This window comes from Pieris brassicae, chromosome 13, assembly GCF_905147105.1.
Source record: "Pieris brassicae chromosome 13, ilPieBrab1.1, whole genome shotgun sequence".
Classification (NCBI taxonomy): domain Eukaryota; kingdom Metazoa; phylum Arthropoda; class Insecta; order Lepidoptera; family Pieridae; genus Pieris; species Pieris brassicae.
Window position 1 is genome coordinate 1,398,767 of NC_059677.1, and position 24,756 is coordinate 1,423,522.

The window sequence follows — 24,756 nt, forward strand, 5'->3', positions numbered from 1 at the left end:
AAATTGTAATTAAATAAAGTTAAATAAGATAAAGTTTAACGAAAGGCTTTTAATATCAGACATGAATACTAATAATACAATTATTTCATTTTAGCTTATTACTACTAAGATTATTACAGAATTTCATTAATTGTAATAGAATTATTACTATCATTGTTATCGTTATTATATACTTTTGTTATTAATGGCTTCGAATCTCTTTGAAACAACTGTGGTAGGGACAAGCAAAAGATGGCGCATAAAGAAATCATTGTTAAGTCATACCTATTGCGTTGTTTTGCTCGTATTTTTTCCAAAATTGTTACTAAAATTGTCATATATTTTAGAAAAGATAGCATGTTAACATATATTGTTAATAAAGTATTATGTTGTAACTTCAATAAATAAATTAATCTCATTAAAACCTATAAAATCCTTACTGGCATTATAATGTTCCAGGAATTGAGAAGTTCTTAGATAGTTTAGCGCGCGTACCGGAAAAATGTGACGGTAAACTTTTTTACAACGCTGTTAAAGAAGTTTCACTTCAAAAAGTAGGCTTTGAAGTCTAAATATAAAAAAAATGCCTTTATTCGAGTACTATATACCGTTTTTATTCATTTATACTTCGTTGCATTAAAACAAAAACAAATAACATAAATAAATAGGTGATGATGATGCAACAGCCGTTTCTAACAAGCGATCTCATCCAGACAAGCGTAGTAAGGAAAAAAATTGAAATACTAACGGTGTGCAAGCGCAAGTCAACAAAAAATTAATTACTTAGTGATAAATTATAATTATCTAACTAAATAAAAAAAAAACACCAAAAGCGAGTCTCACGGTTGTATTAAATTAAAATGCAATACATTATTTCATTAATTAAGTTTATGTTATTGTATTTAATATTGCACGACCTACCACCGTGAAGTCCTCTTCCTCTGTGAAGAGAGTGAAGGCCTCTTCCAACTCTTTCCACTTTAACTCTTTTGAGGCTGTTATTTTTGTAGCATTATCAAACCGTTGCCTTTGGCATACTCTAATCTCCTGTAAAAGGGCCTTATTAAAAATCTTACTCAAATAAAATCCTACATCCTGCTGTGCGCACACGGACAGAAAAACCATTGGTTTGACATACGAACGGTGAAGAAAACAACGTAAGGAAACATTCTAATAATAATAAAATAACAAACTGACTTTAAAAAAGTATTTACACAAGTCAATTGTCAACGACAAGCCAATTGTCACCCTTCAAACACATGTGGGAGTAGACATTCCCACGCCACTTGTGTCTAGCTCGCCTTGAGGACTGTTTAAAAGAGAAATATTTTTTTTTTTACTAATTTATGTCTTAGCCTTGGGGTAGACATAGTTAATTGGTTACGCCAAAACGAAGGATTATGTTTGGCTAACGCTTCTTTTCATTTAGGGGCGCCTTCCTTAGTCAAACTCTCCAAATACAAACTCAATAAAAATTGGATTATGAATCTACATAGGCCTTATTAAGTATCGTACGACTCCGAGGTACTAAAAACTAATATATACACAACGAACGCTTATAACAAATTGCTACACTCTCATGTCTCATCTACAATACATGCGCACACACACGCATTCACACTTACTTAATGTTGTATAAGATTTGTGTCTGATTAGTTGTACCACTAAACCTACTTTTTTAAAAAAAAACTGTTTTAAATATGTACTAATTGTTGTCTAGATACCCACAACATAGGAACTCTTTAGTGTGAGGACTGGCGATAAATGAATTTTGTCACAACCTATTTGTCATGAGCATTTGGTCGGTTTATTTCAGCAAGAATATTTTCGACCTTGTTAAGAACATATGTTTAGAGTCGTTATATTTTATAAATACATATATATTTATGCTTTTAAACATCACATATGTTAAAATGAGGATAATCAAATACATATGAAAATGACATGGCAACTTATGAAAGCGTCACCAGATCCATGCGCAAGTTCCTCACAATCGAGTAGCGCATAATATCGCAGCACAGCTGACGAAGGGACTCTTTGCATTGAAGGAGACATGTTTAACGTAAAAATATACCTAAACTATCCTAATTCTGTGTATTAGTGTTCCAAAATCTTTCAGTTTTATAACTGCAACGACGAATCTTAATCAATTCGATCGTATTTAATTTTTAAGTCGGATAACTTCATCGCTTATGAACCGACTACCGGCTACTAAGATCTATCTGAAGGCATAGTAAAAAAAACGTGTTACGATGGTATCCCAGAGAAGTCGAGAGGCACTTCGAAAATCTGTTTAAAATAAAACTATGAAATGATCCTTCCAAATTCCGTTTTTTTGTCAAAAATTGTAATTATGATTTTATCGTGTTTATAGAATAAACATGTTGGGGAAAGAATAAATAAAATAGTATTTTAATAACAAATATATATTATTTACAATAGTAATAATAATAATTAAAAAGTTTGGCCCCTGTGGCAGTTAACGATACTTGTTCCTTGTAAGAATTATACTCATATTTCAACTGCCAATAAAAAAGTAAAAAAAATAAGAACATATGTTAAAATGTTCCCACGCCGACTCAGGGTCAAGTTGATAGATTAATCACAGTTAATTTTATGCCCCGCGAAAGTAGTCCAGAATAATTGTAATGGAACATTATTTCGTCTCAGTAAATTTCATATTTCACACTATATTTAACTTTACAATTAAAGATCATGGACTGGAACCAAATAGTATTTTCACTTACTATTAAACTCGGAGACTTCAGCTTCATCCCTGAGGACGTGGTTCCAGTTGACTTTCTGATTATGCCTAAAATAATAATTGTTAACAATAAAGCCACTTTAATCTAATATATAATGTTCTCGTGTCACGGCGAAACTTCTCCGAAATGGCGCGACCGATTTTCGTGAAATTTTGTGTGAAATAAGGTATGCAAATCGGACATCTAATTTCAATCCCCCTAAATTTATTTTTTATTTTAAGACAATTTTTTTTTATAATACAACGTACAAAAATACACACAACGCTCAATTTTCAACCCTCAACTATCAACGCCTATTTTTTATTTGTTAATTAAAAACTTATGACTTAAACTCTGAGATTTATATCAAGAAAAAATCACAAACAATCCGAAAAAGTTTTCATTACGGAAAACCCAACATGACGTTCGCGTTGGCAGCTAGTTCCGTAATAAAAAATACAAATCAAATTGGTGTTAATTTTGTTTTTATACTTAGTCTACGTTAGTACAGAAAATACATACACTGGGATAGTGTATCTATTTTCTACCAATACGATAATGACAATAATAAAATATATAAGATACATATTTCATAAGAAAAACACTCTTTGTTATGCACGCTGAAAAGCACGCGAAACGTCGAAAAAAAACTAAGTTTTTAATAATAATACATAGCTTTAATCCGTTCAAAAAGTGTTTTTCTTAATGTGTAAAAGCTATTCTTCAGTTTATATAAAAAAAATCCGTCATTGCATCGTCCCGTTCTGCCTACTGTACAAGGTGGTATAGAAAGAAAGCCAGCTGGAATTACGACGTCAGAAGCAGAAGGATTTTCTTGTACAAATTTACATCCATAGTTGGTGATCAGCCTTCTGTCTCATGATTTGAAAATAGGCCGGTTTCCTCACGATTATATATACTCAGTGACCACATCAGGAAAAAAAACTAAATACACAGGCGCGCTTTAACAGCTGAGATGGAAATGGGCAGGGCATAAATTATAGATTCTAAGAACTTCTTTAATGTATATACAATTATTATTATTTATATAACTTGACTATATAAATAGAGTTTACACTCACTCACCCGGAGAGGGACTTTTGAATAAAACAATACTGAGAGTTGCGCTTGGAAATTTATAATGAGGAAAACTGGAAAAACTTACTAGAAACGCTCGGAGTTTTCCGCTATTTTAGAATATCAATGCACAAGTTCGTAAGCAACGTCTTCGTTGGACCGTTTTATCTCCTACGTACACATATTTACGTGCGCGTTTGAGTGAATACTACACACAATGCATGAAGTTCGTAAGCAAAGTCTTCGTTGGACCGTTTTTTCTCCTACGTACAAAACCTTACCATAAGCCAGTCTTTAAATTTTATGGATTAATATATTTTAATACTCACAAATAACGGGGCTTGCTATTGGTGGAATAATTTTTAAAATCGGTACAGTAGATCCTGAGATTAAGCCATACAAACTTTACCTTAAATATAAAATTATAGATTTAAAAAATCTCGACAGATTCGCTCAATTGGAGACATTCTTTTAACGTTAACACTTATCTGAATTATTATCGGAATTCGGAGGTTATCAGTTTGACTTTATCCACAAATTTCTTAACTAAAAGTCATCACGGGTTCAGCAACAGTTTGATTCAGCCGTTGGGATCCCTATACTCTATCAATGCAAGCATAATTCCTATCACCACTACGTCCGTCTTCCTACAACGCATCACCACTATGTGGAACCGGCTGCCGACTGAAGTATGTCCAAACCAATTCGACTTAGGGTCCTTTAAAAGAGAGACCAATCCTTAAAAGGCCAGCAACACACTTGCGAACCCTCTGGCATTGAGAGTGTCATGGCGGTATCAATTAACATTAGGTCAGAGTCCTGGGGCGAAATGGGCTGGCAAAATTCAAACCATTTTGGACATAAATTAGTCATAATAAGTTGAAGGTCCTATATCCTCCAGGATCAGATAGCATACAGTAGAATACCAGCGTGATCGGCTTTGGGAGCTCTTTTAACTTCGAGTCATTCCAGTTTCCATCACCCTCAGCAATGATGCTTCGTTGGCTGTTTTGAACGGCCACGTTTCCCTCGAGGATTGGATTGTTCAATTGAACGTTAATATTTGGTTCATTTAACCACACAATTAAGAGTTGCACGGTTAATTTAACTGCTTTTTTTATTGTTATTGTTAACCATTAGATTCAACATTAATAACAGCTCCATAAATACAAATATTGACTGCCATTAAGGCACTTTCACACTGTCTCGAGTTTATCGATTGCCCCGGCGCTACTCGATGGTCTTATTACGGTAAATCGCTTTTACGATCGTTAGCTATATGTATAATCGCATAGCGCATGGAAGCGATTGTATTTAAAACCGTGTTTGTAACCAAACATATATTGTTCGAAGTCTTCATTGCTGAAAGTCGTGCTTGTACCTCCGCAGTGTGACTGTCTGGGACGGTAATCTGGAACTACCAATAAAATCCCACTGCGCCACCAACACGCTGTAACCAAAGCCCAGTTACAGCTAGCCTTGTCAGTGCGGGGCAAGAGAGGTGCAACTTACGCAATTATGAATACCCACTAAAACCTTGGGATGCAGTAACAGCAGAGCCTTATCCTCTTCCCGAGATGCGTTGGTTGCATCTGTCTCTCCACGCCCATTGTTAGTTTGTAAATACTTGACAAAGCAAGTATACTTCTCGGACTTCGTCATTCGTTTTTAGTAATGGCTAGGGGAGATCGGGTCCAGCACTTGCAGGGATGGATCAGTTCATCCTTAGTTCTCCGCGGGCATGTTTTGTGGTGACCCTTAATATAGCAAATGCGGCCTCCACATTAGCGTCTTCTTGTCTCAATGCAATAAAAAATATATTGTTTAGAAGTTTTCAAAGTTTTTAGTCAAAAACTAAATACGTATATGTGTTAAAATCTTGGGATTATAAAATAAATCTCCGTGATGATGGGAAACTCTTTCGTCATTTTTTATGTAAAGGGAGCATACTCATCTGATGCTAAATAATACCGCCGCCCATCGCCACCCATATTGCCAGAAAGCTTGCGTTTGAAGAATTGGTATTCTTTTTTTCTTGAAGGACCCTAAGTTGAATTGGTTCTAACCAGTTGGCAGCTGGAAACCAGTGTTGGTGGACAAAAACTACCTTAAATAACGCTCAGTTGTCGAACGACGGATTTCGAGGTGATACGGATGGTAATTTGTATTCTGCCTTGACGTCAGATGATGAAACTTAGCTGCATGTATTCATGCGAACAACTCCTCTGAACCCTGTCCCTGGTGAATAACCTAGAAGAAGCAGAGACCCCACATATATACACAACGACAAGTGTTCTAATTGTGGGTTCCGGTATTACCGTACCACTTAATCTATCAATCTACAGTTAAAACTGATAAAGATCTACATAACTGAACGATTTAACAGTAATTGTACAATTTGCGATTACAATTGTCACGCGATCAGTAATAAGCCGTCCGTTTTACTATTTAGTGGGGGCTGGGCGATATGAGTCGTCTGTCTCGCTCTAATGTAAAGAAAGTGTTGGCAAGTGAAAGAGAGGAAAGATTTGATTGATTCATGTTGCGGATGCTGTGAGGGGTTTATGCTAATTGTCGTTTGTTTTTAATTAACGTCTTAAAGACGTATTAATATACATTTATTTTCAAATCTAGCTGGCTTCGCGAACTTCGTTTCGCCTCAGTATATATATTTGTTTTAGACTAACTTTTTAGTATATACGAAATTTTTCGTAAAGTATGGGGTCTTTCGTGCAATTTTTCTGTCCCTTAAATCTTACGAATTTTAAGCAGTTGATAACTAAAAGCACGACAGAAGTGAGAGCCATATAAGTTGACGTCCTCGTGCGTGCATTCACCGTGTTAGAAGACATCTTGACCGTGTAATGCCGTACATAAAATCCGCATTAATACATTATAATTGACTGCAATAATAATATTACACATACAATTTGTTTTATTTAATGTTTAAAGTTTAAAATCGGCGCTGAGACACCGTTTACAAGGAACAAAGGTCCTTCATTTCAGCATAAATTTTTATCATAATCATATCTATACAGCGGTATTATTTATATTGAAGTGTTTTCTATTCGCATAACACCGTCCACAATCCCTCAGCCGAGAGTCAAGTTAGCGTAACCAGTAGTCTGTGCGCTTTTGTCTTGTTCGGTACTGTGCTGTGCTGTGATATATTTGTGTCTTATTTACGGATTTATTAGTTAAGGTAGGTTTAGTTAAATTGTTTTATAATACGAATTTAGTTATTTATTATTATTACAGTGGTTAATAATTATTTATTTTAAATTCAAACACGTTGGGTTGAAATATATTGAGTTGTTTAATATAATTTTTTTTATTAAATAAATATTATTATTAAATTTAAAATAGTATTTTCTAAATATAGTTGGTATTGTTATTTATGAATTGTTATGTAGTAAATAATGTTAATGACATTTATTGGAGCAATAACAAAAAAAATAGCAACAACTCTCTGACAGTGATTAATATTTGCGTTATCTTAATGTCATTTTTAAGTCACGCTTAAGTAGGTGTAAAGTGCACAGTCGAATATTTCATAATTAATAATATTGATTGTAAGAATTAATTTAAAAAAATACTTAATGATTTAATATCGTAAATGTTACTTAATAAAGAAGACATTACAGATTCAATTTACAATTTGTCCACAACTAGCAGCCTATATCATATAATAATTGGTTGGGCTATGTTAATATCGGGAACTTTTACTGATTTTTTTTTGTCGTCATTTGTTAGGAAAATCCGTATCGTTCCTTAAAAATTGAAAATTGCATTGAGATGACCAGTTTATATTGACTATATATAACACAAAAAATAAACTTATATTTGAAGAGCTGGGAATCCATAAATTATATATAAAAAAGCAATAAAACTAAAGATGTAGCCAGATGGAAGACATTAATATGTATTTACAAAACGGTTGATACATTTACAAAATTATTTATATTTATATTTACGAAAGGCAAAAATCAATAAAAAATATTAAATACAGTTAACTGAGTAATACATATTTGGCTGTGTTGTGTGATGGTGTATACGTGATGGTGTGAATGAGGGGTGTGCTCATGATGCAGGCGATTCAGCGTTATGGAAATTCTTAACACTCCTTTTAAGATTCCGCAATAGCTTGAACAAGTCAAGACATAAATATTGGTTGTATGTCCGGCCTGCGCCATACAAAACTAATGTACATAAAGCTAATGTAATGTATACCATTAGAGTTGGTCTAGTGGCTTTACCGTACAACCCTCATCCCTGAGATCGTGGGTTAAATCCCCGGCCTTCTTACTCTGTGCGTAACATTCGCTGGATCGGTGAAGAAAAACATTGAGATCATTGAATTTCACTGTATTTCGTTTACTACAAAATAAATTTAATTTATACTTTAGCCTCAATAACACGTCCTAATCATGATATTGAATTGTAGCTTATATGACACGTTTGTCGGTTTACCAGAGCAGTGCCATCTATTGATCACTTACTCAATCCAGTCGAAAAGTATCGACATTTGTTAGAATCTTTTGCAGTTAACAGATAATTGTGACTGACAATTAATTATAGGCAAATGATTTGCAATAAAATAAAATTGCGACTATAATTAAAGATCTAAGCTATCCTATCTCTTAAGTTGGACCAGACTGCTCACGGTGTGCCAATTTAATTTAAAATCGATTAAGTAGTTTAAGAGTCCATTGCGGACAAACATCGTGACAGGAGATTTATGTATATTAAGATATAAAACTTGTTTAAGTTAATTTTAAATATCGTAACCATGGCTTCATGATCGGAACTGGCACGTCGTTAATATGGCGTGATGGAAATAGTTCAGTTATATTTAGTTAATTACTTTTCTGAAAAGTTTAAACCGACGTCTAAGAATATAACTTTTTGCCTGAAATTAACTAAATACAGTCTCACCTTTTTTATTTCAAGTAGTTCGGTGTTTAACATATTTTTTGTATGGAACAGAGCCCTGGTCATGCAGAAATATAGAGGCATTCGAGATTTTTTGTAGAACATGGGGCAAACGGGCAGCAGACTCACCTGATGTTGAGTGAGTTGAGAGTGGCTAATGCTAGAGTTGCCGTTGCCGGCCTTTTAAAAGTTGGTACGCTCTATTTTGAAGGACTCTAAGTCGAATTGCATTTCTTATAGGCGAGTAGGTGGTCAGCCTTTTGTCCTGTTATTTGTACTGGTTTCCTTACGATGTTTTCCTTCGTACGAGCGAGTGTTAGCGCATATATATATATATAGCGTATTGGTGCACGAGGTTCGAAACTACTTTGCGAATGAGAGTCACGTACACACTGCACGTATGTATCAACTATGATATAACAACAATAGGATATTTGCGTAAAGATAAGAATGACGCAGTGTAAATGAAAAGTCTAGCTTATCAAATGATAAGGTTTCAGATGGAAAGTGTGGTCAAAGATTTCCAACCTTGACTACCTTACTTGTTTTATTACGAATAATATTTTTTTTTAATATCATTAAACACTTGTTCGAACGCTGATCGAAAATCGCGTGGTTATTCTGAAATGTAATTTGGCGAATTACTCCTGTACGTCAAAATTTTTGATTTTTTACTTACTGGAGTCAGGCTAAGCTAATAATAATTAAGCTTACCTTTAGACCTTGGAGCGGAATATATATATATATAGGAAGCAGTGTTGGCCTAGTGGCTTCAGCGTGCGGCGCTCATCCCTGAGGTCGTAAGTTCGATCCCCGGCTGCGCACCAATGCATTTTTTTTCTATGTGCGCATTTAACATTCGCTCGAACGGTGAAGGAAAACATCGTGAGGAAACCGGCTTGCCTTAGACCCAAAAAGTCGACAGCGTGCGTCAGGCGCAGAAGGCTCACCTACTTGCCTATTAGTTTAACAAATGATCATGAAACAGATACATAAATCTGAGGCCCAGACCTAAAAAGGTTGTAGCGCTATTGATTTATTTTTTATATATATAGGAAGACCCCAAGGTTTAACATCTTCAGCATCAGACGTCGAAATTCCACCCGTATCACATCAACGTCGGTCCACAATTGATAGTTTTTAAGGCAGCTTATATCGTGCACTCCTACTGTGGAACCAGCTAAGTATGGAGTGTTATTTCCGAATTTTTAAAAGGCCGGCAACGCGATTTCTAGCCCACTTGCAATTTGACCATGGGTATTACTTAACATCGAGAGGCCCTGCTCTTTTAAAAAAATCATTTAAAAAGCGTTGCACCAAAACGCACTAAAAATTATAAAATAATTAAAAAAAATATTGTACTAATTGGTTTTGTAATTAAATGTACTAAACGCTAAATAATTTATTAAATAACCAAGAAATTAATTTTTAAGTCGGTTAAGTAATGACGCAATATGATACTTTATAGCTAGCCACGGCTGTCAGGTATCTTGCTATGATTGTACATATATATCCTTACAACCCCAGGTCACCCTTACAACACATCCGTCTTCACAAAAATCTAATTAAAAGTGCATGGTATACTGATAACAATATAGACTTATAAACAAAATGTTTATTTATTATCAATACTATATTTTATTTATTTTATGTACTACTAGCTGACCCGGCAAACGTCGTTTTGTCATGTATATTACTTCCAGGAAACATTTTTTAGTTGAATAAAAATAACCTATCTACTGTAATAAAAATTGGGGTTGATCGTTGAGGGGTAACAATTAACACACATACAACACGTATGTGTTTTTGGATCAATTAAAAAAAATAAACATATAAATTAATTTTTTTTGGGGTGGACACTCTTATCACTTAGGGGTTTGAAAGATAGTGGCCAATTCATATTTTTGCCAAAATTCCCAAATGGCCAAAATTCATATATATATAGAGATATAGTTTTACACAATTTTCTACTAATATTATTATTATTACATTCTTTTTCTTTTTTGCGTCTGAGACGCAAACCAGCTGCTGTGGTTTCCAGCAGAATAACCAGCACTGTGAAACAGTCTTGTTTTTCATACTTTCTCTTTTTATTATAATTATTTTGTGTGGTTCTCTGTGTGTGTTTTGCTAGTAATGACATGCCTATATCTATGTCTAAACTAAAAGCTTACCAAGAGACAAAGAAAAAAACTTTATTATACGAATATGTATGTATGGTTAGTAGAGAGTGCAGTGCAGTGCAGTGTTCTCCATACTCGAACTCTCTCTCATTTGACGTATTAATGATTTTAATCAATTCTATATAACACTTGTACAATAATACTTTCAGTTTAATTAAGAGTCATAAAAAAGGTTCTAAAATACATAAAGAAATACAAAAGTCAAAACAGATAGAAATTAGTTAAGAGCTGTTTATCTAGAAGTATTTTAAAACGTGAAGCAGAATTAGCCGTGAGTCGTTTGGAATTCTGGAGCGTATTTTTATTGGATGATTTGCAAGTATTGTATATGATTTAACATTGCTTTGTTTTCCGATAAGTTTTACGATGAAATTAATCTTGTGTTAATAATATTTGCGTCGTAAATCGTGGTGGGCATTGTTTCAGACGTGTTTCTAGTGTCAACACACGCGCCCTTGGAGTGAAGCTGTTATTGTTCGGTGTGCTTAAATTTAATAATTTAACACTAGCAGCGCTGCTGACCACGACCGCTGTATAGCATACGGAATCTAAACTAATATCGACAGTTCTTGAGATGATGGAAATTATTTTACCATTAGGCAGTCACGTTATTTGTCTTGCAAAACGGTAACTAGTGGCATAAGCGTGTGATTCTCATACCTGAGGAAGATAGAACCCTGGCTGTGCACTGTCAGTTGCTGTCTTGACATTCGCTCGAACGCTGAAGGATATTTTCTTTGAAGAAACCGGCTTGCCAAAACGAAAGCGTGTGTCAGGCACAGAAGGCTGATAACCTACTTGCGTATTAGATCGACAAATTATATGTAAATATTTTTAAGGTTTAGGTTAGGTTACCAAACTTTTTCGGCTTCACCGATTTTCAAAAAGTTTGGCGTGGGTCTGGGTATTCCCAGGTTATTCGTACTCTTTTGAGACAAATTGGCTCGATAATACCTATTAATTCCTCCAATTTAAAAGCGATGTATTTTGATAGTTGTCTCTTTTAGTATTCTTTAATCTGTGTGTGTGGAAGTAGGCAGGGCATGAGGACATGACAAGAGGAACAATAACGCAGGAATGGAAGACAATTTTGAAGGCGTATAGACCAGGCTAAGGATACAGCAGGTGCATGGCAGAGAGTGGAATATTCCGGGTTGGATTTAGTGGTGACGCCTCGGGCAACAAAAGAACAATTTTTTTCAGTAGAATTTTTCAATCAATATTTTTTGTGAAACCGAGCAGATTTTGGTATTTATAAAACATATAAAAATAGAACCACGCTTAATACGATTTCTCGCATAATACGCTACTTTACGCCAGTTTCTGGAACATCAGACTTATTTTCATACATTTCTTAACGCTTAATACGATTCGTCATCCCGTTTAATACACCTCTCGGAGGACTAATCGAGCGCTTTAACTAAAATAAGTGATTATTTTCAATACTGTAATTTTTAATTTTAATTACACTACGTCTTTAATGTAGTTTATAAATGTATAATTTAATACCTATATATATCACAATTAGAACATAATAATATATAGTACGTATTATTTTCCATATCCCGCATATATTCTCGCTTAAGACGCGTTTTTGGTAGCGTCCCTGAGTAATTGTCTTAAGCGGGTTTTATTGTACATATGAATGATTTTTTTAATAGTTAGGAACTATATAATCATGTTAATACAAAGGTAATGGAAAATATATCCGAATAAAGCCGTTTATTAGTGTTTACTAGTCGGCATTTTACCCATTTTTTTCCGAAGTCTCTATTATGAGTATATATTGGAGGCCTTTGCCAAATAATTAATACCGCGATTACATTTAAAGTGTTTAAAAGGCTTTTATAGATTGCAGCTGACGAAATTTTAATTTTGTTTTCGTTCAGTGGTCAATATAATAGCCACTTTCGTTACGGATCCAGTAACTACGATAATAGTTGTTAATCACGCGAATAGGAAGCGGAAATACCACTTCCGATTACATTTTTGAATGGATTTGTGATCGATCGTGAAGATACTTTCAGTTTTTATATGACTTCAAACCCCGAAGGGTCCTTTTACACACTGTAGGGTTCCCAGGAGAATGTAAGTGCGTGCTCCTCTTTCACCAGGCTTCCTGATGATTGAGGACAAATCTTTGTTTTTAATTATTAATATTAATTACTTAAAGATGTCATGTGGAACATGGTGTAATGGTTGCAGCTGCTTACAAACGTTGTGTAGAACAAAAACTCTGCGATGACAAAGAGTGGCGGAGAGTTTATTTGGTTTGAGAACTGGCAGTAAATGTAAAATTATTAGCATTTAATATGTATTTATTTATTAACGTTAATATGTATACATTGTGTTACCTAAATAAATTAATGATTTTGTATTTGAATTAAATTATGGTACACGACCTCTGATGGAGGGAAAGCCTTCTCCAAATTACAAATAATGTTATTAATTCAAATTTTTGTTACTATATTTAATTATTAGACACCCATACACAAATGAAATATCAGACAAAACACACAGAACATTAAGCAATTATAAGTATGAACAAAATAATAATATATTTTTTTTAAATCTATATCTTTTATTTTCAGGTGTTAGCTGATAATGGTGTGATTTCGTCCTTTTGGTAAGTGTTCATTCACATTCAAAGCTGTCGTAAAGCTTATCTTTCAAAGCCATGCAAAACGCTTTTCTGTTTTCAACTTCAATTTTCAACACAAATTACAGTATTGACAATATTCTTAACCTACATAGTTTAATAATAATAATAAACAAAATCCTACAGTGTTATAATAATAATATTTTATTGCAAGAATATGGTACAAAAAGGTGGTACAATATTAAGTTCGCATATTCTGCCATAGACAATGGCGCGCAAATTTGTCTTTAAAGGAGTTTTACATTTGACATTATTAGTCATATGAATTGGCCAATTCTCATTTTATTTGTATCGTACATATTATATCAAACGTTATTAAATCTATATCAACTGCAGTGTCTCATGCAAATAATCGTTTATTGAATAATACATTTTTTCCATAAGTCAATTTCCAATCAAGTCGATTTTTAAAGACTCCAGTCGGAAGATCTTTTAATTCTTTTGGTAAATTATGGTAAACCTTAACTGCCATACAAAGGCAGTCCATTCATTCATTCAAAGCATTCCTAAATAGTTCCAGTTTGATTTTTGGCACAGCCAATTTCTCCTCATGTCTACCTTGCATACTGGCAGCATTTCTTCGCTGTATTACGATCTTCGTTGAGCGAGGAAAGTACCAGCTCTGGGGTCACCAGTGCTGTCGGGTGTCAACTTTAATCTTTAATTAGTTTCAACCACACGGCCCAAGAATCTTCACTTCATAGGGAAAAGAATCAATGTTGGAGGAAAGACTCTTATATTTGAGCTGCTTAATATTTTCTGTCGACTCTGCGTCAGCGCCAACATTAGTACTTTTTCGAGGGAGTTTAAAAATATTAATACCTGACCTAACTGATTAAATTACTCGCCAATAGATGGCGTTAATATTAATTTTAAATTTATCTGCAATCGAATGTGTATTATTATTATTGTTAAGGTCGGTCGCGTCCGTACTTTATGGTTTAATTATCGACGTATAACAATTTTCAGTTGAGGTCCCAAATCCTGTCATAACACGCAAAAGATTCCGGCGTATAATTTTAATTAAGTTTTATTAATAATGAATTTTTTGTTTGACGAAATATAAATAAATGAATCGCAATATGTTGCTACGTCCAAAACTCGAAGGCGAACAAACCAATTCCAGTTATTTTTATTCATTTCTTGACCTCTTATGAACGGTTTATTTGAATATAAATATAAAATATAATAAAATACATTTTTTTCTAATGTTGTTGGATGTTTAGTATACGTTCCATTTGTTGGTAGCAGCTACTACCTACTAAAAAGGTAGGCTAATTAAGAACATATTAACGCGAAATAATGGTGGCAACTAAATCAAAAAACATAGGCATTAAAATATAACAACTAGCTGTGCTCCTGTATTCGCTCGTAAAATACAAATATAATATATTTTCGGAGACTGTTTTGTTGACATTGATGTCTTATATAAAACTTTAGTACGCCATTTTGCTCTATTGTCAATAGTTTCCGGAGCGTACGCGACTAAGGAACTATAACGTAAATTTTTGAAAAAAATCTACAGTCTATGTATAGTTATAGTCCATCAGGACAGTGAAGAGTCAGCCTAGTGGCTTAAGCGTGCGAATCTCATCTTTGAGGTCGTAGGTTCGATCCCCGGACTGGACTTTCTATGCGCGCATTTAACATTCGCTCAAACGGTGAAGGAAAACATCGTGGGGAAACCGGCTGTTAGACCCAAAAGTCGAAAGCGTGATACGAGCATGATAACATACTCGCCTTGACAGTTCATCATACAGATACAGAAATCTGAGGCCCAGATATGTATATCAGTGATAAAGTCGGGTTCCAATGGTGAGATTTTTTAAATGAGTCCAGTTTTTAGAGCCTGAAACAATGGCATTTTTTCTCCTAATAATATGTGAGATTATGTCAAAAAACATATGCCATTATACAAATGTAAATCAAAGACAATGTAAATATTTTTCCACGCAAACAAGTAGTGCTAACAGTATTTATGTAACTGACCTACTGAGTCTAGAATCTAGTTAATACGCTTGACTGAGCCATTGATAGGCAATGTCATGCTGGAGTAGAAAATCGTAGACGCGCCTTGAATATCGTTACTCACTAAATTTATTCACCGTTACTTATATTTGGGATTGACTCCATCTTCAACTGTTCAAATTTTTACGCAGAATATTTGTTTACTTCTGGTAGAAAAGTGTAAATTCAGGAATTTCTGACATTAAGTATGTAGATTGTGATGGCCATTTTCACGCAGAATATTTGTTTACTTCTGGTAGAAAAGTGTAAATTGAGGAATTTCTGACATTATCTATGTAGATTGTGATGGTCATTTTCACGCAGAATATTTGTTTACTTCTGGTAGAAAAGTGTAAATTCAGGAATTTCTGACATTATCTATGTAGATTGTGACGGTCATTTTCACGCAGAATATTTGTTTACTTCTGGTAGAAAAGTGTAAATTCAGGAATTTCTGACATTAAGTATGTAGATTGTGATGGTCATTTTCACGCAGAATATTTGTTTACTTCTGGTAGAAAAGTGTAAATTGAGGAATTTCTGACATTATCTATGTAGATTGTGATGGTCATTTTCACGCAGAATATTTGTTTACTTCTGGTAGAAAAGTGTAAATTCAGGAATTTCTGACATTATCTATGTAGATTGTGACGGTCATTTTCACGCAGAATATTTGTTTACTTCTGGTAGAAAAGTGTAAATTGAGGAATTTCTGACATTATCTATGTAGATTGTGATGGTCATTTTCACGCAGAATATTTGTTTACTTCTGGTAGAAAAGTGTAAATTCAGGAATTTCTGACATTATCTATGTAGATTGTGATGGTCATTTTCACGCAGAATATTTGTTTACTTCTGGTAGAAAAGTGTAAATTGAGGAATTTCTGACATTATCTATGTAGATTGTGATGGTCATTTTCACGCAGAATATTTGTTTACTTCTGGTAGAAAAGTGTAAATTCAGGAATTTCTGACATTAAGTATGTAGATTGTGATGGCCATTTTCACGCAGAATATTTGTTTACTTCTGGTAGAAAAGTGTAAATTGAGGAATTTCTGACATTATCTATGTAGATTGTGATGGTCATTTTCACGCAGAATATTTGTTTACTTCTGGTAGAAAAGTGTAAATTCAGGAATTTCTGACATTATCTATGTAGATTGTGATGGTCATTTTCACGCAGAATATTTGTTTACTTCTGGTAGAAAAGTGTAAATTGAGGAATTTCTGACATTATCTATGTAGATTGTGATGGTCATTTTCACGCTGAATATTTGTTTACTTCTGGTAGAAAAGTGTAAATTCAGGAATTTCTGACATTATCTATGTAGATTATGATGATCATTTTCACGCAGAATGTTTACTTCTGGTAGAAGTAATTTCGACATGTAGTTTGTGATGGTCAAGTTGCCTTTTAACCAGGTGCCATTGGACTGACCAACCATCAGTTGGCCGTCGGTCTCGTGAAGCGTATGGTCCTGTGCCAGCACCATCTCTTTCACAGTGGCAATACTCGTCATCTCCCTAACATTACAATGCTGTGATTTTACCCATCATAATTAATTGAAGGAGGTGATAGCGGTCATTGCAACACGTGGCCCAGGTACGATTTCCGTACGATGTTCTGTATCTATTTGTCTAGTTATTATATTCATCTGGTTTTCGTGAAATTTTCTCTCTGCTCTGCAGTCTGCAAATCGGACAACATCAATTTTTCATCACCTAAATGTTAAAGGTCCACCCCACATTTTTTATTTTAATTATTTAAACATTTTTTGTTTATTATTTTTACCCCTCTACGACCAACCCTATTTAATTATAATATATTTATTGAAGTGAAACTTCTTTATCGGCATTGGAAAAAGATTACCGTCACATTTTTCGGTTACGCGTCACATTTTTCCGTTACATGCCATCTTTTTCTTGTCCCTACCACGTTTGATGAAATTCTGTAATAATCTTAGTAGTAATAAGGTAAAAATAAAATAATTGTATTATTTGTATTCATGTCTATGACAAGAAAAGCCTTTTGTTAAACTTTAACTTCATTTAACCAATTTCTGTAAAGTTGCATATAGTAGATCATTTTTCGAAAAATAAGGTCATAAAGAAGTTTAAGTTCTTACGTGTGTACACTAGTACACGCACACATTTTTTTTTATTGGTATCGTAATGTATATAGAACCCTTTATCTGCCCATGAGTCAACACGTGCCATTTTGGGCATAGGACCCACTAACCGAGGGATCATTGCACCGTTTATGACCTAACAATTGTCTCCTTTGACTACTGATTAGATTAACCTAGAAATAATGTTCGTAACTTTTATAGTTGTTAAACCGTTTTCCTATAGAATATTGATTCTCGTAAACAGGTTACATATTAGGGGACCTTAGCTTACAAGCGATTTCTTCCAGAAACCCAAGTAGGGAATAATAAAGAAATGCTATAAGATATACAAGTGTCTAACAAAATTAATTAAAATATAAAAAAAAAGTTATAATAATACGATTTAATTAGTTTTTATCTTGGCCACAGCTTTGTGACTGTTTTGTGAATAGTTAAAAGATGCAAGTAGGTGATCAGTACTGTGATTTGAGACAGGTTTCCTTACGATGTTTTCCTTCACCGTATACCATTGCATAGCTGATAATCGAGGACCTACGACCATAAGCATAACAGTTAAAATCAATCATAATTAAAATTTTTAACGGATTTAATACATAGAAAAAATATTATTCTAATTATAGAAGCTTTCATGTATTATACTATGTAGAATTTTCGTAATAATAAATATAATTAATAATTTATTAAAGGCAAATTAAAACAAATTTATAATTTACTAGCTGCCCCCGCGAACTTCGTTTCTGCTCAATGTGGTTAGTTAGCCTTAATACCGTGACATGAAAGAACAATTTCACTGTATTATCGTCACTATAATTTGAATTTGATTTACACTTCGGTCTAAGTAACACGTGGTTGGCTATGCTAACACCAAAAATTAAAAAAAGTAGAAATAATTGAATTTCACCGTATTTCGTTTACTATAAAATAAATTTAATTTATACTTTAGCCTCAATAACACGTGGTAATCATGATATTGAATTGTAGCTTAATGACACGCTTGTCGGTTTACCATAGCAGTGCCATCTATTGATTACTTACTCAATCCAGTCGAAGAGTATCGACATCTGTTAGAATCTTTTGGAGTTAACAGATAATTGAGACTGTCAATTAATTATAGACAAATAATTTGCAATAAAATAAAATTGCGACTGTAATTAAAGATCTAAGCTATCCTATCTCTTAAGTTGGACCAGACTGCTCACGGTGTGCCAATTTAATTTAAAATCGGTTTAGTAGTGTAGGAGTCCATCGCGGACACACATCGTGACAGGAGATTTATATATATTAAGATTATATAATAATTTATATAGCAAATTTACAGGTACTTTCCCTGTGGCAGTGTACCTACAATGGCAGCTATTTCTTAATACTAGGTATGCATCGATACGCCTTCTTTAATACAGTGGCGTATTGCAGGAACGTATACCGGGATGTGAGCTATTACAAACTCGTGCTTTTTCTTTACCTTTTCCGCATTGTCATGTTCATGCGTTGTCTTTCCCAACTGTCAAAACGATGTCTATTAAAAAGAAAAAAACAACCACGAAGTTTTTACTAAAAAAAATTCATAGAAGTTTTTATGATTCATGCAAATATATCTTAAAAGAAGCTACTAATTTGTTTCAATATCAGTTTTAAGTTTAGTTAGGTTAGATTTCAATTCAATAAAAAAGTTCTACTGCAGGCTTGGCGTAGTTGCCTTTGCCTACCCTGAATAAGTGAAGAAAAAAAAACTCTGCTTATAATCTTTTACGGTTGGGGAGCCATTTTCCAAAAATGTTCTTGCTAGTTTAGTTGTTGCACAAAATGAGTAATTTCGACGTAATTTTATATGAATTAACACCACCCGAACTCGGTATAATTGCACAAAATGCTTCAGAGAACATTTTACCAGAAACGTCAAAAAGTCGCTACATATCTACATACGACTAATTCATTGCGTGGAGCGAAGAGAAAAAAAGCTTGAAAATTGCTTAATTTTTTCGCAACTGTATTAAAAATAGCTGTTCAGTACACGTGCTGAACCGTCATTGCAACTTGTACCGACTGTCAACCGGAATTTATCGGAACTCATTGCAATGACAGGCTTAAATAAAGATAAAATATATCCAGTTTATTTAAAGTTTTGAACTTGTAGATACGTAAAATGTTTAGTTATTAAAATTAGTAATTAAATTAAAATAATAACTGTTAATCATTAAAAATTTACATTGATAAGATTTTTGTAATTCTGTATTTTGCATAGCAGTTAAAAGCCAACTAAAGTGTGTAGCGAAATGGAATAATTTAATCTTATTGTACGTTTGTATATTACCTTAGTTTAATTATAATTCAATAAGCGTTGTTCGGCATCGTTTCGGAAAAAGGCTTATCGATACGTCACTAGTTATTAGTAATCGCATACATAGTAAGCTTTCATTACCAGTTCGATTAGATGAGAAAGCAAGTCGAAGAAAACATGCAGCTTCCAAGAAACTTTACGTTTACAATTGACAGCATAAACAAAAAACCCTAGATTTTCATTATTATTAGTTAAGGTTCATCAGGATTTATTAGTACCAGATGTAATGATACGTTTTCTTAGCTCAAAACTGGACCAATTCGAGAATATTTATTCACTAGCTAATTAATATTATTGTGATATTAATTAACCTACCTTTTTTATACATACAATGGAACATTTTGTTAAGCTACTCCAGAGGCCTTTCGGTATTCCGGAATGAAAACTGTTTAGGTCGTTCTGTGAATATTTCTCTAAATAATCCTCAGAGTACAAGCCATAATGTTTAATTAACAAACACAATATAGGGGTCGATAGTAGAGAGAAAATTAATGTGTTTTTGTATGTTGTATTATAATAAATATACGTACCAAAAGGTGGTTGAAATATTCTCAGATTTACTGAATATACATAAAACAATTTATATGAAACGACTTAGGCGTTTCGAAGGAGTATGAGAACGAACACAAGAATTTCTACATTAGATTGAACTCTGAGGAACTAGTGAGATTTTATTGTAATTTCAGTCTCGCCAACAGTGTCTATAACGTTGCAATGTCTATATGGTATTGTCTTTTGTTGACATAGCTTTTACACACTAAGAAAACACTTTTTAAACGGATTGAAGGCATGTATTATTATTATAAACTTATAATTATTTACATAATTGTAAATTTAAATTTTTAAGTTTCGCGTTCCTAGTTCATAGTTTTCTTAATGTCTATATGTTCTATATGTGTTTCTATCAAATTGTGTAAACACTGTGTTGGAAAGAGAGCTTGTTAATTTCTATGACTCCTTAAAAGTGTATGTCTTTAGAAATCAGTAAATCTACTGTAATTACAGTATGCCTAGCAGTGGTCTAATCTGGCAGATAGTCACTCGACTGACGCAATGGTTCCGCTTTCCGACTCGTATAGTTCATATGCATTTTGAAAATTTGGGATTTTTTTTTGTATTAGCAATACATTGCCTTATGCGTGTGGTTCCACTAATTACGGCCGTGTATTCAACCCTTTCTGTGCACCAATTGATTTATTAAACGTAACTAAAATTATGAGACATACATTTTTTTAAATGAACAGGAGGCAAACGGGCAAAAGCCTCACCTGATGTTAAGTAATACCGCCCACGTATACTCACATTGCCCGGAGGCTCGCAAGTGCGTTGCCAATTTGGAACAAGACATATTTATTAAACTATTATTTATACAATATGCCGTCACAAAGATTATATTATCATAATATCTGCAGCAGAGTTTCATGATCGGACGTCTCTCCTACAACTGATCGTTAAACCACCATTATGTGGAAATAGCTACCCACTGAAGTATTTTCCAACCAATTCGACTTGAGAAGAACAGAGCGCACCAATTTTTAAAAGGTCGGCAAAATGCAACCCCTCTGGCATGATCAGAAATTAGTGAAACTGAACGTGGTTGGTAACACAGAAAGCAAGCGACCACGTGGCAGTTCACCAACCAGATGAACCGACTAAGTCACTCATCGACCTTAAAACTGTACACTGTCCTAAAAGAGGCGCTGGACAGAAACCGGTGGAACAGACAGTCTGGTCCAGATGCTTCCTTGCTGACCACGACGCTTAGACATGAGCTGCCTCTCTCTGCTCTATGATGACATGGCATATTTAAGTTGTAGTAAGTTGGAAGCGTAACAAAAAAATATATATTTTGGGAATAAATATGTCGCGACACCTACAACAGCTACTATCACTGCGATGACGTCACAGCCTGAAACGCGGTATCGAAGTAATTCCAACAAAGCATATATATCTACGACTTCTCTACCTTAGCCACTGGAGCCTTCGGGCCAGTCAGTGGTAAGGTCCTCCATTAAGGATAAACTGGTCACCACTCTTCCTCTACATTTATGCTAGATTATTGGGCTTCAAATAAGGAGGATTTAGCTGATCTCGAGCATAGCCACTCCATAAAATTAAATTAGGGTTAAAAAAGGTCTTTAACGGGAAAGCGTTGACCTTTACTAAGTACTTCGCTCACTTCAGTGAGATTCTATCCTGACCTTCAGGCGACGGCCCTAGCTATCTATGCTCGCCACTGCTGAGCTGTAAAGACCCAGCAGTGGCAGACAAACAGCGAGATTTTATTCAAAAATAGTCTGAGGCCTTGCGCCAGTCAGTAGGGCAAGTCCTCAACAAAAAAGCTTGGTGTTTTTTTAAAGCTTCTGCAAGAGTTACGGACGCAAAGTACCACAATATAACGACTTTTATTTTAGTTAACTTAAAAAAATTCTTGGAAATATGAACTAAGACTTTGGTCACCCTATTAAACGTATGCGCCGAAACGCGTGCCCAATTAAATTACTACACTTTCACAGTGCGCATGAGTTGTTAATCCATAAACATCTTTGTTGTCTTCCGAACTCTTTTCTTTAGATCAGGAACCTATAGGAAGAAAAGTCATTATTTGACTAGTCCAACAAAATATACATTTTTTTATAAAATCCTTTGAGAAAACGATAAAAAATAAATTAAAATATAAAACGTTTTAACATACCACTCTATGAACTCCACACGTTCTTAATGCTCTGGTTTATGCTCATGAAGCTTGTTTTGTCAAAAGCGCCTTCAATGTCAATAAATGCTCCAAGGGTTCAAGGGTGAAAACCGCAAAAGAGTGGACCTCTTTGCCCCCTTTCATACCTAGTCAGTTTACTATAAGTTCATTCAAGCGGAGGCTGGATAGGCGTCTCCTGGACAGGCGTGCTCTCCAATATCTCTCTTAAAGTCAGGTGGGTTTCTGGCCAGTTCTGTGTAAAAAACCTGTGTCGCACGGTCTGTGAGACAACCAGGTTAGAATCTTGTACCCTATTCTTAAAACAAGTGTACAAGGTTATATATAACCTGTGGGTTCAAGAGTCTGTCCTGCAAATAACACGTTTATTTAAAGCGCATAGTTGGATAATACGAGGCGTTAGACGTCAATTAGACACATAACTTCATTGTACCTCACCATAATTATCGCTGACGTGTATTTGTGACTGCTTCGTCGCTTTATTATAATTAATTTTATGGGACAAACAAAGCGGGCCACTTAAAAAGAAGTTGGTACCGTCCATGAACACCTGCCTAGAATATCATCCTCACTTTAACACCATCAGAAAACACAGCTGGATTAGGTATTACGTGTCTATTTCTTCCTTTCATAATTGACCCTTTTTGTATATATTATGTATTCCATCTTTGGCTATAATTCTGTTTTGTTGTATATAATTTAATTTAGCTGTAGAATTGTGGGATACATAAGAGTATGTTGCTGGCTTTGAGGGAAATGGTACGTTCTTTTCTCGAAGGCTTCTAAGTCGTATTGGTACGTAAATACCTCAGCTGATTTAAAAAATGAGTTGCGCTCGGCAGATAAAGGCTTGAAGCGCATTGTTGTGGGATCTGATGATATAATGGATTGCAAGGCAAAGCAGAGAATTTTCTGTCTCCGAGCTAGACCGATAGTTTGAAATTCTCAAGACTAGGTTACGACGAAACAAATATGCAGAGAACCAGTGGTTTAACTCTGGCCTTAGATTTCTATTCCTGTTTCGTGAATCAGCCGGCCTGACATGTAGATTTTTGGGCCTTAGGCCCATACCGGTTTTCCTCTAATCTCTTGCTTACTGGTAAGTGTCGTGATGCTCCCGACAACGTTTTGGCATTGCTGCTTCCATCAATCTTCAGCTAGGTGAATGGCGTTAGTTCCCATGTTTTGTGGTATCTGCTCAGTCCATCATGTTGAGCGTGTCCTTGGTCTCTTTAATTCCATTTTTCTGGTTAGTATAACTTTTACAAGGATGTTATATTTCTGGATTAAGTGTCTGGAGCCAAGATTCGGTAGACAAATGCTTGAAAGATGACATTTTCCTTTAGAACTGACACATTAGTGCTATGGTCTCTCCAATTTGGAAGTCAGTTGCAGATTCGGCGTCAAAGAAGAATGGAAACCACAAGTGTTTTAATGATACTTTTCTCATTAATAACGAGCGAGTGTTTTTCGCAAATAGAAATAGTCAATTTGTCAGAGGTGATTCGAATAGTATTGTATTACAGCCGACACTACAGGAACATGTTTATAAACAAATTTAAAACTTATTAAAGACATAGTCTTTTCCCATATAGTCAACCCTATTGAATAAACTGCCATACTGAAGTTGAAGATTTATTAATTTTACGTCATAATTTACTATATAATTACGTGATAATTGCTAATTGATAGACTAACAAATTAACTATAATTACATAATGATTATTATATTATTGTATTTTTTAAATATTTAAACATATGTTTGTTTTTCCTTATATATTTTTTAACCTTTAAGTCCGTTAATTCTTAAATAACTTGTTATATGATTATATACATACTATCAACGTAGCGGAGATTTTATTGCCAGTTCTTCTCTTCCGTTCTACGCCCTTGATTTGAGAAATGGCAGTAAGTGTAAAATTAGAAGCATTTAATGTATACTTCTTTTTTATTGACTTTCATAAGTGTACATTGTTACCTATATGAATAAATTA

At 34.3% G+C, this 24,756-nt stretch overlaps 1 protein-coding gene across 4 annotated transcripts in view; it reads left to right on the forward strand.

Moving 5' to 3' along the window:
- Nucleotides 1–24,756, forward strand: part of LOC123717668 (GAS2-like protein 3) — a 95,042-nt gene that overhangs the window by 22,758 nt on the left and 47,528 nt on the right. For 3 of the 4 annotated variants that reach the window (XM_045673793.1, XM_045673790.1, XM_045673792.1), the window contains exon 2: nucleotides 13,507–13,541. The gene's annotated coding sequence lies outside the window, so the exon portion shown is untranslated. Of the gene's footprint in view, nucleotides 1–6,929; nucleotides 7,003–13,506; nucleotides 13,542–24,756 lie in introns of those variants that run through there. The other variant, XM_045673791.1, reaches the window with a different exon arrangement.